The sequence below is a fragment of the Apium graveolens genome, chromosome 3 (genome assembly GCF_009905375.1).
Source record: "Apium graveolens cultivar Ventura chromosome 3, ASM990537v1, whole genome shotgun sequence".
In the NCBI taxonomy this organism is placed as follows: Eukaryota; Viridiplantae; Streptophyta; class Magnoliopsida; order Apiales; family Apiaceae; genus Apium; species Apium graveolens.
The window spans coordinates 81,743,788-81,755,451 of NC_133649.1; the positions used below are offsets into that span (position 1 = coordinate 81,743,788).

General features: G+C 44.0%; 1 non-coding gene across 1 annotated transcript; it reads right to left on the reverse strand.

Annotated features, from left to right (window-relative positions):
* Positions 1-951: 951 nt before the first annotated feature.
* On the reverse strand, positions 952-1,058 carry LOC141716371 (small nucleolar RNA R71). The gene has a single exon (XR_012573083.1). It is a non-coding gene; the product is annotated as a small nucleolar RNA R71 (small nucleolar RNA).
* Between the last annotated feature and the right edge of the window lie 10,606 nt (positions 1,059-11,664).

Consider the following 11,664-nt stretch of genomic DNA (forward strand, 5'->3'; position numbering starts at 1 on the left):
TGAAAAGGCTATTGAATGAAGTTTTAATGAAGTTAGAATCCCATGTTTGTGTCATATAATATTCAACTCTCGTTAATCTCTTAGTTAACGTTCTTTAGTATAAACTCTTAGTTAATTGTAGATATAAACAACCTCAATTTGTTATTCGTCTTAGCATTGGATAATAACCATACCATTGTTGCATAAACACCTTGATTGAATTAACCTAAACCAGTCCCAGTGGGAACGAACTAGAATTTATTCTATATTACTTGCGATCACGTATACTTGCATGAATATTAGCGCGTGTTCTAGCCCTAACAAGTTTTTGGCGCCGCTGCCGAGGACTTTGGTGTTAATTTTTAGTTTATGTGTTTGTCATCATTGGTCATTAAAGTTGTCACTCGGACATTGTTACTCACTAAATTCCTTGTCGTGTTTCAGGTACTCTAGCGAGCGTGTATGCATACGCGTTATCGGTCTCGTAAGAGAACACTGGATCAAGCTGAGGAAGAAGTTGTAGTGAAGGAGAAAGTTGAAGAAGAGATCTTAGTTGAGAAAGAAGAAGAGGTTCTTATTGCAATGGGAGAACCAGAAGCAAATCCAAAGGCTTTGATGGACTACTTTCAACCGAAGATCAATGATATTCAGTCTAGCATTGTTCGACCAACCATCTCGGCTAATACCTTCGAGATCAAGTCGAGCACGATTCAGATGATACAGAACTCATTTCAGTTTGGGGGTTCTCCGACAGAAGACCCCAACATGCACATCAGAGATTTCATCGAAATCTGTGACACTTTCAAGTTCAATGGAGTTTTCGAAGATGCTATTAAGTTGAGGCTTTTCCCATTCTCTCTGCGGGATAAAGCTAAGTGCTGGTTAAATTCTGTACCACCGGGGTCTATCACCAAATGGGAGGATCTTTCTCAAAAATTCTTAACTAAATTATCTCCTATGGCGAAGACTGCTGCAATCAGAAACACACTTACTCAATTTGCTCAGCAATCTGGAGAATCTTTATGTGAGGCTTGGGATCATTATAAGGAGATGCTTAGGAAATGCCCTCACCATGGGATACCTGACTGGATGATCATTAACTACTTCTATAATGGATTGGGTGCTATTTCTAGACCCATGCTTGATGCAGCATCAGGAAGAGCCTTGTGGGCTAAAAGCTACGTTGAAGATCATGAATTGATTGAACTGATGGCTGCTAATGAATACCAAAATCCCAATCAGAAACTATCTCAGGGCAAAATAACAGGAATTCTGGAGTTAGATGCAGCTACTGCTATAGCTGCTCAGCTTAAAGCTTTGACGATGAAGGTGGATTCTTTGACTAATTATGAAGTTAATCAGATCACTAGTGTATAAGAGCTTTGTGGTGGGGCCCATGATACAGAGTGGTGTGCTATTTCTATTAAATCAACTCAGTTCGTGAGCAACTTTCAGAGGTCGCAACAACCTGTGCCAGCCACCTATCATCCTAATAACCGCAATCATCCTAACTTCAGTTGGAGCAATTCTCAGAATGCGGTTCAGAAGCCTTATCAATAGTATCCAGCAAAGCAGTACAACCCTCCTGGTTTTCATCAACCGCAATATACACCAAGGAAACAACTCCAGCTGTAACAGTCTAATGAAAAATCTGAATTGGAGGAGTTGAGGCTCATGTGCAAAAGCCAAGCGGTTTCCATCAAGACCTTGGAAAATCAAATTGGGAAAATTGCCAATGCCTTGCTAAATCATCAACCCGGTACACTCTCTTATGACACTGAAGTACCAGGAAAGAGAGAAGCTAAGGAGCAGGTAAATGCAATCACATTAAGGTCTGGGAAGGTTGCAAATCCCCAAAAATCTCAAGTTTCGGAAGATGAAGCTGCGGCAGAGGAAGAAGTGCAGAAGGAAGCCGAAGTGGAATCAAGGAAGACTACTGTGGAATACACTCCTCCTAAGGGTAATACAGGGGAGAAATAAATCTATCCTCCACCTCCCTTTCCTAAGAGGCTGCAAAAGAAAAAGTTGGATAAGCAGTTTGAGAAGTTTCTGGAGGTGTTCAAGAAACTTCATATCAACATACTTGTTGTGGATAAAAAACTAAGGTTATTATTTGTTGTATTTAATACTAAGATTCGGGAGCTCAAGGCCTTTAATGGCTGCTCTCGTGTTTCGTGACTCAATCTGCCTTTACGAGATGCCTACGTATCTCTGTGAATTAGAGAATCAAGCCAAAAAACGTAGTTCTGATTGGTGGGGGTGAGACCCCTTATATAGATGTTGGGAGTCCTTGAATTGGACTTGGTATAGGAGACTTGGTGGGCAAGTCTCATAATTAGAATGGACTTTGGAGTCCTAGATAGTAGGAAACTGATTCCTTATCCTTTTAGGTCCCCTTGAGGCTAATCTCCAAGGATTTATATCCTTATCGGGACTCTTTTCAACATCTGATTTGTCCCTTATTAATTAATTTCGTAATTAATTAATAATCAGGGCTTTTGGGCCTTTTTTATTCCATCAGGCCTGATCTGGTCCATCAGGCTTAACCTTTCTGGTCTGAGTATCATATATCTTTTTATTGGGCTTGGCAGCCCACAGTTTGTACAATTAATGCAGTATTTAATTATACAAACATAATTTATTTATCCCTATCATTTGCCCCCCAACTTTTGGGAAACATTGATTAGGTTTCGCAGAAGTTAAGTCTATTTGTTCCCTTTCAGGGTTTCGTTTTTCCGTAAAGTGTGGAGCGACCTACACATTTACAATGAATTTTCCCTTTTATTCAGGAATTATCTTAATTTCCAGGAATTTTTCCCTTATTTCCGGGATTCTTCCTTTATTTTCTGGATTTTTCCCTAATTTTCTGGGATTTTCCCTAATTTCTGGGATTTTCCCTAATTTTCTGGGATTTTCCCTAATTTTCTGGGATTTTTCCCTATTTTTCTGGGATTTTCCCTAATTTCTGGGATTTTCCCTAATTTTCTGGGATTTTCCCCTATTTTTCTGGGATTTTCCCTAATTTTCTGGGATTTTCCCTAATTTTCTGAAAATATTTAAGGAATTTATGGATTTTTTCTAATTAAATAATCAGAAAAACAGAATTTTTGTTGCTCAATACATCCTAGGCGTTGTTGATCCACGCCTAGGAGACAGTTTCCTAACAACGTCTAGGAAAACTTGCGTCCTGGGCGTTGTTGGAGGCTGATGCTTCCTGGGCGTTGTTGATCCACGCCTAGGAGACGGTTTCCTAACAACGTCTAGGAAACTTGCGTCCTGGGCGTTGTTTAAGACAGATGCTTTCATAGATCCTAGACGTTATGCACCCACGCCTAGGAGACAGTTTTCTAACAACGTCTAGGAAACTTGCGTCCTGGGCGTTGTTGAAGACAGATGCTTTCATAGATCCTAGACGTTGTGCACCCACGCCTAGGAGACAGTTTTCTAACAACGTCTAGGAAAACTTGCGTCCTGGGTGTTGTTGAATACAGATGCTTCCTGGGCGTTGTTGTACCACGCCTAGGAGCCACACTTCTAACAACGGCTAGGGACGATGTATCCTGAGCGTTGTTGAATATAGATGCTTCCTGGGCGTTGTTGTACCACGCCTAGGAGCCACACTTCTAACAACGGCTAGGAACGATGTATCCTGAGCGTTGTTGAATATAGATGCTTCCTGGGCGTTGTTGTACCACGCCTAGGAGCCACACTTCTAACAACGGCTAGGGACGATGTATCCTGAGCGTTGTTGAGGCTGTTCGAGCCTTGATTCATTCATTGAACTTTGATTTTAAATCTTTTCAAAATTCAAATCTTATGGGCTTCCCGCCTTTTTCTTAGGCCCAGGCCCGTTTGTGCATCTTTGAGCTCCTCTATATAAGAGGTGGAGTGTGAGTTCATTTCTCACACTTCACTTTCACAAAAATTTCTAAATTTCAACTCTACAATTAGTCTCTCAAGAATCGCCACCTCCAAGCGATTTCCGGCTTTCTACTCCGCCGCTTTCTGGGCTTATTTTGAAGATTCCGTTTGAATCTTCATCTTCTTTACTTACTTTCAAGAGCTTCCTGGGTTTTTGTCTTCATCCATGGCGGATTCCGATTCATCTCACTCCCATGTCCCCCAAGCTGTTGCCCGTCCCTCTAGGGCCAGCCGAGGTAAAAAATCTCTTGTACATTCCTCAGTTATTTCTCTTAGGGATCTTTTAACCGAATTTGGGCAAGCCTTTCCTAACATGTTACACTTAGATGCATATAATTATCCTTCTAGATTTGGTCCAGATCAAGTAGGTACCATAGCCCGCCTTTTTGGCATTTCCCACCCTTATAGGGCCGAGGCTCCAGGCCCAAATGATAGGGCCTGCTACCCAAAACCTGGGGCCATTCGGGTCTATAAGGAAACCTTCTATGCTGGTTTTCGCCTACCTCCTCATCCTTTTGTTTTTCGCCTTTTGGCTGAGGCCCGAGTCTGTCCGACCCAACTCACTCCCAACTCTTGGCGTTTTATTCACTGTTATATGGCCCAATCTCGTAAACACGGTTTTGAGCCAAATGTTTGTGTCTTTCGTTATTTATTTAAATTTGTAAATGCTTCTGAGGACCAAGGATGGGTCAAAATAGTTCATAGATCCTTGGCTCGCTCCTGCTTTATTTCTGGCACCAATCCCGACTCGTATCCAACATGGAAGAGTGAGTGGTTTTATATATTTCTGGATTCCGAGGAGGGTTGGGACCATTTTTTCAGGCCCAACTTCTCAAAAAGTATAGACGGGTCTTTAAGAGACCTAAAATTGGGGATAGATGAGGATGCGGCCATCAAGGCCATTACTGCTGATAACTTGCACCATTGCGCTCTCATCCTTTCAGAGGGTAATTTGCAAGGTGTAGGTCTAAGTGACCTTGGTCCCGAGGGTATTTCTTTCCCCTTTTTGTTCCATTTCCTCCATTCTTTATTTGTCCTTTTTCTTACGTGCTCGTATTTGCCTGCAGCTAGGGCCGCTTTGGACACGATCTTCAAGAAGCGGGAGGCCCGTGCCGCCAAGGGCTCTGCTGTTGAGAGCCACCGCGACAAGCGGGTTAGGATTGGTGACGGCCCTTTAGTCACGGTTCAGGAGGCCGTCCCTAATTTTTTATCCCAGAGGCCTCCTAGCCTTGATGAAGATAACTCTCCCTTCACCGTCACTTGGGGCCTTCAGAGGAGGGACACGGTGGTAGGGAGTTCCGAGGCTGCCGCCGTTTGGTCTCAGAGTGTGATCACGCCTCGTGACAGGGCTGAGATAGTCGAGTCTTCTGATGACCTATAGATTGAACGTCTGGGTGCTCAGGCCGTGGCTTCTGTAAGCCTCTTCCTTTTTTAACTGTTTTTTTTTTGTTTATTATTACTTACTGTACTTTGATATGTTCGTGCAGATGAATACCTATCTCCAGGCTGCCCTTCACAATTTGAAGGATGTGAGGACCAGCCTAACTATCGCTGAGAGGGACAGGGATAGGTACCTCAAGGCTTCCGAGGCCAACTTCACTCGTTTTCGTGAGGTAGAGAAGGAGCTGGCGGACGAGAAGGAGAAAGTTCGTAAGCTGGAGCTGGATGCTCAAAGGGCCCGAGCTGAGGTGATAGCTGAGTATAAGGCATCTCAGGACTTTCAGGATGTCCTAAATGCTGAGTACGATGCTAACTTCCCGGACACCTTTTCTAGCTGTTGGGAGCAGATAGTAGAGGAGATTGGGAAGAAGATTCCGGAGGTGACTCTTACTGCCTATCCAGTCCCTGATATTCCTGGGAAAGAGCCTCTTCTTGATGATATCCCTCTTTCTCCTATTCTTGCTTCTTCTGCTGAGGCCGAAGCTGTTTCTCCTCGAGGTGCTGATCATGTTCCAGTTCCTTCTTCTGCTGCCAATGAAGGAAACATCGATGATGACTTCTTCAAGGATCTTTGAGTATTTTGTTTTTCTTGTTTGGCCCATTGTGGCTTTCTATGTATTGACTTAATCGCATTCAGAACTTATTACCCTTCGGGGCTTGTATTCTATATGTTGCTTTTCTTGCCTTTTTCTGTTTTATCTTTACAATCTTAATATGCATTTGAACCTTAAATATCCTTAGATAGAAATAATTTCAAACTCTTTAATATGAAGTCTGGTTTTCCAAAACCTTACATAGCATGGGTTCGACCCTAACCAACAATAACTAGATAATGTAAATTCTACTGGAATATAAAATCCTATGCAAGCAAAGCTTCAAGGTGCTTTTAAACCTACTTGTCAATGACAAGTGAGAATCGTACTTCTCCTATCTTACACATAGTAAACCTTCAGGTTTTGTGCGTGCCAGGTCCTCGGGACTTCAAAACCTTCCATAGCTTCCAGCTTGTAGGTTCCTCTACCCTGAACGCTCTTGACTCTGTACGGCCCTTCCCAATTCGGGGCAAGCTTTCCTTTCTGTCCAACACCAGAAGCCTCTATTTTTCTCAAGACTAGATCTCCTTGTTTAAAAAATCTCTCTTTAACCCTTAGGTTGTAATAGAATGAAGCCTTTTTCTGATATTCTACTATCTTTGCATGTGCCTCATCTCGCACTTCATCAATTAGATCCAGGGCTAACCTCTGCCCTTCCTCATTTTCTACAGCATTGAAAGTCTGAATCCTTGGAGAGGAATGCGATATCTCCACGGGAACTACTGCTTCTGCCCCATATGCCAACATGAAAGGAGTTGCTCCTGTCGTGACTCTACAGGTAGTCCTATAGGCCCATAATATTGGAAGTATCTCATCCACCCAATTATTTCTTGACTTCTCGATCCTCTTTTTTAGTCCATCCAGGATTATCCGATTTGCTACCTCTGCTTGCCCATTGGCTTGCGGGTGAGCCACAGAGGTGAATCGTAACTCAATTTCATTTTCTTCACAATACTTCTTGAATTCCTCATTGTTGAATTGTGTTCCATTGTCAGTGACGAGGATACGGGGAATTCCATATCGGCACATAATGTTTTCCCACAGGAATTGTGCAACCTGCTTAGTTGTGATTTTGGCCAAGGGTTTGGCTTCGATCCACTTGGTGAAATAATCAATGGCTACAATCAGAAATTTCCTTTGTGCCGTGGCCATAGGAAAAGGCCCTAGAATATCCATCCCCCACATGGCAAAGGGAATAGGCGAGTTGATAGAGGTCAGCATCTCGGGGGGTTGTCTAACAACTGGTGCATGCTTCTGACAGCGATCACACTTCTTCACATATTCTTTGGCATCAGCCATCATTTCTGGCCAATAGAAGCCTAAACGGGTTATTTTATGAGCCAAGGCCCTGCCCCCCAGGTGTTGTCCACAAATACCTTCATGCACTTCTTCAAGAGCCAAGCGTGCCTCATCGGGCCTGAGACACCTCAGGTAAGGAACCACGAAAGATCTTTTATATAGAATCCCATCTATCAAAGAGTACCTTAGTGCTCGAACAGTTAACTTCCGTGCCTCAATTGCATCGCTTGGCAACCAACCGGTCTGAATGTGAGCCTTGATGGGATCAATCCATGACGTCCCCAAGCCTACGGGAGCCACAAGCTTAACATCTATGCTTCGTGTCTTCAAAACACGGAAGTACACACTTCCTGAACTTTCTTCAATCTCAGATGAAGCAAACTTTGATAGCGCATCTGCTTTAGCATTTTCTTCCCTTGGAATGTGTTCAACATGGCATTCATTAAATTGGGTCATCACAGCCCTTACTAGGCGAACATACTTAGCCATCGTATCATCCCTTGCCTCAAATTCTCCCTTTACCTGGGATATGATCAGCTTCGAGTCTCCACGGACCTTTAAGTTTTTGACTCTAAGTGTCCCAGCTAGACCAAGGCCAGCAATCAGGGCTTCATACTCTGCCTCATTGTTTGTGGTTGGGAAGTCTAGCTTCATGGCATACTCAATTAAGAATCCATCAGGGCTTTGCAAAACCAACCCTGCTCCACTGGAATTTGTTTTTGATGCTCCATCAAAATAGAGAACCCAATATTCTTTCTCCTTGTCCCCATTGTCGACTCCCTTGTCTTGAGGTATGGTATCTTCCTGCCCCCCGACTTCTTGGTTGGGTATGGTACATTCCACCACGAAGTCAGCTAGTGCCTGGGCTTTTATGGCCGTACGTGGCTTATACTTGAGATCGAACTCTCCCAACTCTATTGCCCACTTAATCAGTCTCCCACTTGCCTTGGGACTGTGAATGATATTTCTCAGTGGCTGATTTGTTAGCACTTCAATTTGGTGAGCTTGAAAATAAGGACACAGCTTTCTTGAAGCCATTACCAAGGCTAAAGCGAATTTCTCAATGGCTGAATAATTCAACTCAGCACCATGCAAAATTTTGCTGACATAGTATACGGGTTTCTGGACTTTCAGTTCCTCCTTAACCAACACGGCGCTCAAGGCGCTCTCTGAAACAGCTAAGTACAAAAATAAAACTTCATTCAGAACTGGCTTGGCCAACAACGGGGCCTGGCCCATATACTTCTTTAACTCTTCAAATGCCTTCTGATTTTCCTCATTCCATACAAAGTCTTTGATGTTCTTCAGTGACTTGAAAAATGACAAGCACTTGTCTCCTGACTTGGAGATGAATCGTCCTAACGCAGCAACCCTTCCTGTGAGCTTCTGAACATCCTTGACAGTTTTGGGGGGTTCCATGTCCAGGATCGCCTTTATTTTATCGGGATTTGCCTCAATTCCCCTCTTCGAGACCATCAATCCCAAGAATTTTCCAGATCCTACTCCGAAAGCACACTTCGTCGGATTCAACATCATCTTGTGGTACCTCAGGACCTCAAAAGCTTCCCTTAAATGGGCTATATGATCAGTCTTTACTAGACTCTTGACTAACATGTCATCAACATAGACTTCCATAGTCTTACCAATAAGATCCTTAAAAATTCTATTCACCAACCTTTGATAGGTGGCTCCTGCATTCTTGAGACCAAACGCCATAACAAGATAACAATAAACACCAAAGTCAGTGATAAATGATACCTTTGGAATGTCATCCTTATGCATTTTGATCTGGTTGTATCCGCTAAACCCATCCATGAAACTCAGCATCTCATGTCCAGCGGTAGCATCAATCAAAGTATCAATTCTAGGCAGCGGAAAACAGTCTTTGGGGCATGCATCATTCAGATCGGTGAAGTCTATACACATCCTCCACTTTCCATTAGCCTTCTTCACCATTACAGGGTTTGCTAACCACTCCGGAAATTGAATCTCCTCAATGAATCCAGCCTCTAAGAGCTTTTCCACTTCCTGCTTTATAGCCTCTTGTCTTTCCGGGGCAAAATTTCTTTTCTTTTGTTTCACTGTCTTCCGGCTTGGATCTACGTTTAGCTTGTGAGTAATTAACTCCGGGTCTATGCCTGGCATATCAGCTGCTGACCATGCAAACACATCACTATTTTCTTGCAAAAATTTCACTAACTTCCCTTTAAGGGGCTCCTCTAATGTGGCTCCAATGAAAGTCGTCCTCTCAGGATTCTCGGGGTATAAAGGAACCGAGACCAATTCTTCTGCTGGCCTTCCTCTATTCTCATCATTTTCTCGAACATCCATATCTTCAATAGGAAGAACCTGCCCCCCGACGCCATCTGCCCTCAAAGAGGCCACATAACAGCTTCTAGCCATTTTTTGATCTCCTCTCTCTTCTCCAATCCCGTTTCGGGTGGGAAACTTCATGACTGAATGGTAGGAAGAGGGGACTGCCTTGAAGGCATGTATCCCTGTTCTCCCCATGATAGCATTATAAGTTGAACTAGCCTTTACCACTACGAAATCCAGCATCTGCGTTGCTTGCCTTGGCTCCGTACCTATGGTGGTTGGCAACTTGATTATCCCTTCCACAGGACATTCTACTCCAGCAAATCCATATATCGGCATGTCGGTTGGTGTTAACTGGGAGTCGTTATACCCCATCCTTAGAAAGGTGTCGTGGAGCAAGATATCCACAGAAGCACCATTATCCACAAGGACCCTCTTAACCGGGCTATTTCCTATTATTGGTGTTATGACCAGCGGGTCGTCATGGGGAAACTTCACACCCTCTAGGTCGGAATCATCAAAAGTCAATGTTACTTCTGTCCTGGCCCTCTTTGGGGCTTCTCCAACAATATGCATAACCTCTCTAGTATATGCCTTTCTGGAATTTTTGGACAATCCAGCAGCAGTTGGACCTCCAAAGATCGTGTTTATCACAGGCCCTCGAGGTCTCGGCCCTCCATAAATGGTGTTTATAACTGGTCCTCTAGGCTGGGGGTTTCGCCCCTGATCGTCTTGGTCCCTCCTACGATCTTCAAAGTTCTTCCTTCCATTATTATTTCTGTCCCCTCCATCTCCAGTATACTTGTTCAATCTTCCTTTTCGAATCAAAAACTCAATTTCATCTTTCAATTGCCTACACTCATCGGTGTCATGGCCAACATCTTTGTGAAACCTGCAATACTTGCCCTTATCTAGCTTGGCGGGATCAGCCTTCAAGGGCTTAGGCCAGCGAATATCTCTGTCTTTCTCAATCTCCATCAAAATCTGACTTCTGGGAGCATTCAGCTTAGCGTATTCAGTGAACTTTTGCCCAGGTCCTCCCTTCTTGGGGGTTGAATCAGGGTTTTGTTCGATTCTAGGATATTTGTCCTTAGCAATATACTCCAAATCAGTTTTTTGTTTCTTGCCTCCAGTGGGCTCATTACTTACTACGATCTTCCTCATACTCTCTTCAACCTTGATATACTTCCCTGCCCTCTCTTGGAGCTGCAACATGCTCTCAGGGGGTCGTTTGGCCAAAGACATCTTGAAAAACTCATCCCTAGTTCCTTGTTGCAGTGCTATCATGGCTACCTTATCATCAAGGTCTGGGACTTTTAAAGCCTCCTTTGTGAAACGATTCAGGTAATCTCTTAAGGATTCCTTAGCTCCCTGCACAAGACTCATAAGAGATGCTGAACTTTTCTCATGGACTCTTCCACTGATGAATTGCTTAATAAAAGCCTGACTTAATTCTCTGAATGATCCAATAGAATTTGGGGGTAGGCGACTGTACCATCTTTGAGCCATACCCGACAGGGTTTGAGGGAAGGCCCGACATTTTATAGCATCATTCACGGGTTGCAGCAGCAGTGCATTAGAGAATGTCCTAACATGATTAGCGGGGTCTCCCGTGCCATCATAGGCTTTGATAGTGGGCATCTTGAATTTCCTTGAGATATGGGCATTCATTATCTCTTCTGTGAAGGGTGGAGTTGGATCATCAGGATCTCCAAGGGGAAGGAGATTGCTTGGATCAGTTCTTGGGACAGCAGCCCTTCTTCTTACCGGACCATCCAGGTCTATGACAGGAGGAGGATTTCTCCCCCTAGGAGGTATGTGGGGTCTGGTGGCTTGGTGAGCCTCCAAATCACGCCTCAGCCTTTGGATTTCAGCCTCATGAGCCCTGATCTTTTCCTGCACTTCTTGGGGATTCGCCCCTGGGGTGCTTTGGGGGCGCTGCCTTCCATCGGACATTGGCTCTTTTCCAGGACGCCTCCTTCTCGGGGCCACTTCATCATCCGAAGATTCGGAGTCTCTATCAGTGTATGGACCAGAAAATTCCCGATCCTCAGGGATAGGATCCAAACCTCGTATATAGGGGGGCGACCGCCCTCGTGCTTCGCTTCACCCAGCA